Source organism: Myotis lucifugus, unplaced genomic scaffold, assembly GCF_000147115.1.
Source record: "Myotis lucifugus unplaced genomic scaffold, Myoluc2.0 scaffold_1, whole genome shotgun sequence".
Taxonomy (NCBI): domain Eukaryota; kingdom Metazoa; phylum Chordata; class Mammalia; order Chiroptera; family Vespertilionidae; genus Myotis; species Myotis lucifugus.
In genome coordinates, this window is record NW_005871049.1 from 16,911,665 (window position 1) to 16,919,490 (window position 7,826).

At 40.7% G+C, this 7,826-nt stretch overlaps 1 pseudogene; it reads right to left on the bottom strand.

Moving 5' to 3' along the window:
* Positions 1 to 2,174: 2,174 nt before the first annotated feature.
* On the bottom strand, positions 2,175 to 2,812 carry LOC102437325 (annotated as a pseudogene).
* Between the last annotated feature and the right edge of the window lie 5,014 nt (positions 2,813 to 7,826).

A 7,826-nucleotide genomic window follows, 5' to 3' on the forward strand; every position in this document is an offset into this window, starting at 1 on the left:
CTCTTGCCTTTTGCAACAGCTTGGATAGAACTGGAGAGCATTATGCTAAGTGAAATAAGCCAGTCAGAGAAAGATAAATGCCACATGATCTCACTCATTTGTGGAATATAGAGAACAACATAGACTGATGAACAGGGACAGATCCAAAGACAGAGAAACAGCAATCAGACTATTAATCCCCAGAGGGAAAGTAGGGTAGGGTGGGGGTAAGGGGAAGAGATCAACCAAAGGACTTGTATGCATGCATATAAGCCAAACCAATGGACATGAACAACGGGGGGGGGGGGGATGAGGACACATTTGTAATTCCTTAACTAATAAAGAATTTAAAGATAAAATAAAAAAACATAAAAAATAAAATTTTATTTTTAAGGGTTTGTTAATGCACTAATGAACTTAAGGGAGGTTAGATTCTGTGCATAGGGCAATGTGGATATAGATATATTAAGAAGACTATAAATAACTTAAATGGATTTCCTTTAATAAACCTCACTTTTTTTTTCTACAACTCTGTGATGTTTGCACATTCAAAATCATATGTAAGTGGACATTTTGGTGAAACCTCACTGAGTGGAGATGGCTCAAACTTTAGTCATCTAGAAAAAGACCTCATTGATTAGGAAGGTATGATAATCTGTACACCAAAATATGATTGCAAGCAGGATGTCAGAGCCAAAAATGACCAAAAATGTTTGTAAACTTTATATAAATGGAAGTTTCAATGTGCATTCTTTGGTATCTGGCATCTTTTATTTAATATTTTATCTGTGAGAGTTGTTCATGTGATAGCTATAGTAGTAGTTCATTTTAATACTATGAATTACTCAATTGTGGAATTCCTTCAACTACTGGTGAAAACTTGTATAGTCTGTCACTCTCAAAAACTTCTTCTAAGAACATTATTAAAATATAAATTCTGAAGCATGTATGTGTTTTAGAAGCATGTTTCTAGAATGTGTTACCTGATACATGCATATTTGAATTTGTACTAATTTTTACTCTCACAAGCATTAGATAAAGAGTTCAGTTTTTATACATTTTTGGCAACACTTAGAACTTCCACAATTTAAAATTTTAGCTGTTGTTTTAGGTTGTAGTGAAATCACATTGTGGATTTGATTTTTATCTCCTGATTACTAATGAGGGTGAACAAAATTTCATGGTTAATTGCAAGCAAGAAAAACCTACTTGGATTTGAATATATATATATATATATATATATATATATATATATATATATATCAACTCTATATTATCTAACCAGTTAGGTTTGTAAACAGTCCTGTGAGCTAAGACTGACTACTTTCCTATAATTAAAACTTTAGAATATTTCACTTCTCTGCAAACGCATCTTTAAAAAAAATAAGGATCTATTCATTTTTTTTTGATTCACAAATGATTTGTTTTGAAGGCTATCTGACAAAATTTTTAATTACTTTCTCTACAAATGAGAGAGATTTTGAGCATTATATACCTGTTTCTGATTCAGTGTAAATGAACATCATATGTTTACTTTTTGAAATACAACGTAAAGACTGGCAGATGTACAAATGGCAATCATTGAGAAGTACAAAGCTATTTTGAATGAAAAAAATAAACAATTTTGGATTTGTAAATACAAAGAACATTTATTGAAACATATTTCAAGTAAATACATGTGGCTAAATGAAAGACTAAGTAATAATCCTTTGAAGAATGTATACACTATTTCACAATAACATCTAGAGACAGAGCAATAACTGTCAGTTCCTTCTTGCTCACCTGCCCTGCAAGAGCTCATGTAGATTTGCCCTTTGCAAGCAAAATAAACCTTGTTGACTACTTTGCCTGGTGAAATGGCCTTTCGTAGACTTAGAAATATGTCAGTACTGTTCATATTCCAGGTTTATCCTACCCATATAAATTAGGGGGAATGTGGTCTTTTATCTATGTTACCTTCAAAGAAACTTTTTCTTGGCTTGGGGCTTGGGGCTAGGGGCTAGGGGCTAGGGCTAGGGCTAGGGCCAGGGCTGCTAGGTCATGGCCTCTAGCAGCATCAGATCTGAACCTACCTGAGCATCCCGAGGAAGGTGGGGGTGGAGGCTCCAGGGAGACTTGAAGGAAGTCAGGCCAGGTCTGGGGGAAGGAACCTTCCAGGCTCACAGAGAGGCCCAGGGTCCTGATTCTCTTGATCTCGCCCCAACATCCCCTCCCCAGGGGCGTCAGTACATCTTCTGACAACTGGGTAGAATGGCCTCTTTGATGAAGGAGAAGACAACCAGGATCCCTAAGCATTTGCCCCGCTTGCCTTTGGTGAAGTAATTGGAGACCACGTCATCTCCTGGCTGCACAGTGGAGGGCAGGACGTTCTCCCCAGCCGACAGTGACACGAAGAACGCAAACGGGATGATCCACAGACAGAAAGTGAAATAGGCCAGGACCTCTGAGAAAGGATAATATTCCTCTGCAAAAAACTGTCACACTAGTCCGCATGACAGGATGAAGTTAGGCGAGGTCAGCAAGATGAAGGGGAAGGTCTGGAGGAGGCCAAAGTAGACGAAGTTGGTGAAGAGGCCCACGCCAATCATGCAGGTGGGGAAGCGCTCAAAAACATAGAGGCCAATCGGCACAGCTGTGGAGAACCAGATCATGTATTTGATGATCCTGCTGGTGGCCACTGTGTACCCTTCTATCAGTTCAGCCAGGAAATAGAGTCCAGCCGCGACAGCCATCATGATGAAGGACACCTGGATGAAGAGCTACAGCCAGCTCAGCACGTACATGAACCACATGGCGCCCCCGCCCAGCCCGGCCGCCGACCGCCGGGAGGGGCCTGCGCCATTGGGCTTGGACTACAGGGAGCCGCCGCCACCGCTATGCGCTGCCGTGGAGAGGAGCCGGGCTTTTTATTATTATTATTATTATTATTATTATTATTATTCTCACATATATGTTTGACCTTCATCACTCTCACCTTCTGTCACTCTTTTCCTGTGCTTATGAGGAAACAGCAAGAAGGCAGCCCTCTGAAGCCAGAAGAAAGCTCTCCCCAGCACCTGAGCATGCTGGTGCCCTAATCTTGGACTGCCAGCCTCCAGAACTGTGAGAAGATAAATTTCTATTTAAACCACCCAGTCTGTGGTATTTTAGTATGGCAGCCTGATCTAAGACAACTTGTCAAGATCCATAAGGTAAGAATCACTTGCATCTCTACCAATCAAAACTAACATTTAGGTCTATAGACAAGAGTGACTTGGCATTGCTATCAGTTTTCTACAACTTACGGAGTTGCAAAATAGCCCAAAGATGATGAAAGGACAGAAAATTGCACTAGACAGGATACCTAGTAATCCTTCCTGGCAATTTCAAGCTCTCTCATAAGTTTCCCTGACATATCTAAACAACCATCTATAGGCTAATTGCCCTGAAGTTACTCCAGAGGAGACCTGCTGTCACCTCTTTTGATTAAACCTTTTTTATTCAAGCATAGGCAACTTTTGTTTGTCTTTATTACAAGTGCAATCCAAGTTCGTACCAACCAAAAAGAACACTAGGGAGTCAGAGCCACAAAGATGTCATCTTAACACCCAACTTGGTCCTCACTAGCAAACTCTGGAACCCTCATGCCCTTCCTATTTTGTTAAGGGATCCAGGCTGCAGCATTGTGTAAGCTCTGCTATAAATGGTTGTTCTCATCATGGCTAATTCAAGGCTTCAGATCCCCTTAAGTTTTTACCTTGTAGTTCCCTGGACACCACTGATCTCCTTGGCCTCTGCCACTACTATGTGACACCTTACTGAGGTCACCCATAATGTCATGTGAAGCTGCTTATTCTACTCTCCCAGTCACTCACTGACAAACAAAAAGGAACAAATGAAAGTGAAAAGAGCTATCATTTATTGAGCTCCTACTATGTGCCAAGCCTTTAGGTAATATTCATTCTTTAAACTTGTGACATTTTTGTTTCTGCTTTGGCAGTTAAAAGTAAATTGTACCTCCCCTAAAAGAATGTGCCCCAAATAAAATTAATTTCGCATTTTTTAAATTTTTTAGTATCTCATACCTCATCCATATCTAAATTTTCCCAGTTGTCCAAAAAATAATGTCCTTTGCAGTTGGTCTATACAAACCAGGATCCAACCCAGGACAGTGCAAGTAGTGGTCATGTTCCTTTAAGTCTTAATCTAGAAAAAGATCCCTCTTCATTGACTTCTTGTTGAAGAGGCAGGACTAGTTCTCCTATAAAATGTCATTCTTTCTGGATTTGTTTACTGCTTCCTCGTGGTATTTATTTAACTCATGTATCTATCTCCTATATTTCCTCAAAATTAGGATAGCTATAGATTTGATTCAAGTTCAATATTTTTGTCCAGATGGAATATATAATCAGAGGACACGTAATATCTGCTTGCCCAATCATTAGTGATGCTTAGATTCACTGATTTTTCGGCCCTCCAATGAGGCCACCAGCAGTTTACAAAACTTGGAGCTACATTAAGCCTAAAGATTATTTTGATGAAATAACCACCAACACACTTCAGAATCCTCAACAACCCATCTACAAATTAATATTTTGGAATATTTCCTTTTGAAAACAAACTGCCTATAGTAAATTTTAATTAAAAATGGACCTTCAACTAACGGGATTGCTTTTTTCCCTCCAGGCCAGTGTTGGTTGCTGCCAACAGCGAGTGGGCCATGGCACAGCCCAATGTGAAGGCTGCAGTGACGGGGTCAGGCCTCTGATGTACATTTACCCAGTTTCTCCAATTTTCCTCTCACAGCCTTTCCTTATCTTTGTGGTTCTCCTCTGAACCCTTCGTGTTTCATTTCCCCCAGGGATCCCTAAAGTGAATACAACATTCCTAGCACATACTCTGAGACTCCGATCCTTTACTGCATTTCAAGTTTGAGGATCTGTGGAATTAGCAATTGTGAAATGGACTTGAAAATTTGAATCAAGAAACTTAAATTCATAAGAACATTCACTCCAAGGTTGGTTTTTAAGTGCCATCTTGAGTACTTTATTTTTGGTAGTTATCATTTAGGAAATCAATAATGATAATATGATGCTGAGAAAAGTAATTCTAACTACCATTACAGTAATGCTTAATGAGCTGCTGGAACCAGAAGTCAAAGTATTCCTGAAACCCAGAAGACCTGCAAATCTGTATCCAACCCACGTTCCAAGGAAAAGAAATAACCTTTGGAAGTCAAATTGAGAAGTGTAGTCAAATTAATTGATTATATTTTCATTAACTGTACAATGCAGGGACTTAATCTTAATGTCAGGAAGAATTGTCTTTATTGTGGCAAAATACATATAATATAAATTTATCATTTTAATCATTTTCAAGTGTACAGTTGTGGTATTAAGTACATTCACAATGTTGTGCAACCATCACCACAATCCATCTCCAAAACTGTTTCACCATCCCAAACTGAAACTCAAACACATTAAACAATAAATCCTCACTCCTCCCTCTCCCCAATCCCTGGTGACCACCATGCTCCTTTCTGTCTGCATGATTTTGACTACTACTCTAAGTACTTCTTATAAGCAGGATCATAAGTATCTGTCCTTTTGCATCTGGCTTATTTCACTTAATACAATGTCTTCGAGTTTCATCTATGTTGTAGCTTATGTCAGAATTTCATTCCTTTTTAGGGTAAATAAACATTTTGTTTATCGAATCATCCATACATGGACATTTGGGTTATTTGCAACCTCTTGGCTCTTGTGAACAATGCTGTTATGAACATGGGTGTACAAATATCTGTTTGAGCCCCTGCTTTCAGTTATTTTGGGTATATATCCAGAAGTGGAATTGCTGGGTCATAGAGTAATTTTCATGTTTAAATTTTGGGAAACTGTTATACTGTTTTCCATGACTACTGCCCTATCTTACATTTCCATCAGCACAAGGGTTCCAGTTTCTCCACATCCTTGTCAACACCAGTTCTTTTCAGCTTTTTAATAATAGCCACCCTAATGGGTATGAAGGAAGAATTTTTAATAACTAGATCTGCACTACAGTGGACCGAGCTGTCCAGGAGACAGGGGCTGATGGATATGCTCTATCAAAGACTGGATAGACTGACATGTTCACTAGTGCAAGTTGTGCACTGTCCAAATATATCTGATCACAGGGTGAGTATGGGCTGAAATCCAGCACACGTTTCACATGCCAAGGTGCAAACCCAGGTGTAGAGCTGCCCCTTCTTGGAGGAAGCAATAACTTGTCAGGTTCAGAGAAGCATCAATCAGAAAGTCAAACCTCAGAGGGAAGGTAGGGGAGAGATCAACCAAAAGACTTATATGCATGCATATGAACCTAACCAATGGACATGGACACCAGGGGGGTGAGGGCATGAGCGGGGGTGGGGGGGCAATGGAAGGATAAGGACACATATGTAATACCTTTATCAATAAAGAAAAATAAATGTCAGCTGACCGGGTCATGTGCTCCAAGGGGCACCATTTTCATTTTTTAATGCAAATTAAGGCACTTATAAAAGCTACTGGTTATCCTGGCTGACTGATTGATTCCTCATCATGGAGATACTGTAATACAACAGATTAGTAATAATGAGTCCAATTGGTAGATGACTATTAAGGCCCCTTTCAATGGTGATACTCTGTGGATCTCTTTGATGGTTGTACAAAATGCCCCCCAAATTATTTGACACTGCACTGACAGTGGAATCGATATCCTCTCACCTTGCATCTGGGATCTGTGACTGTTTGGCTATAGAATTCTGCAGAAGTAACCCTGTACCAGTTTCCAGGCCCAGACCTTAAGAAACTAGCAGCTCCCACTTCCTTCTACTGGAACACTCCTTCTTGGAAGCTAGCCACCATGCTCTGAGGAAGCCTAAACCACTTTGTAGAGAGACGCCCATCACCAAGTAGGTGAACTATCTTGGAAGTGAAGCCTCCAGCCCCAGCAAAGATGAGCTGTCCTAGCCAAGACCCACCCAAATTGCAGACTGATGAGTAAAGTGGCCACTACCGGTTTAGGGTGATTTTCTTTAGTTACAGTAGACAACCAGAACAGTCTACAATATAATGTGACCATCCAGTCCTCCACATACACATTTTCACAATAAGTCTCACACCAACAGTGAACGAAAGAACTCCGAGGCAAGGCCTTCTCTAAGGAGCCCTCAATTTTTTCTCACATGTCACAGGCAATGGCCTTTGTCTCTCATTTCCTCTCCCACTGCCTAATTTAGGATAAACTCACTATCATATAAAGATGCTAAGATCCATCTTCTGCAGCATCTGCACCCTCACTATTTGGATCTCCAGAGGAATCATAGGTTTCTCTGAGCCACACACTGGACCCTCCATAGACTTTCCAGGGCTCCTGCTTTGTCCTGGGCTAGTAGCCTTTGGGTGCTGGCTTCAAGAGACAAGACAGAAGCAAAAGTACTTGATCCGGTAAAATACAGTCCACGTGGGCTCTTCAACCTGCTCTGAGTTTAAGAGGGAGCGTATAAGCCAAGCAAAGGGGCAGGGAACGCAGAGGAGCAGCTGAGCTTGGACCCTAGCTGCCTCTGTCTGCAGTGGTTCCATCACAGATCAAATCTGCCTGCATTTCCCAGGAAGGGAATGGGTTTCTCTGCTTGCCTTCCTCGAGTCGGGCTTGTCTGATGAACTATCCTCCTTCCTGGATTATCTCTCTCTCTCTCTCTCTCTCTCTCTCTCTCTCTCTCTCTCTCGCTCTCTCTCTCTCTCTCTCTCTCTCTCACACACACACACACACACACACACACACACACACACACCCTTCATTTCAGGAAGGAAATAGTTAAAACAAGACTTTATAGTGGCTGCCTCTAA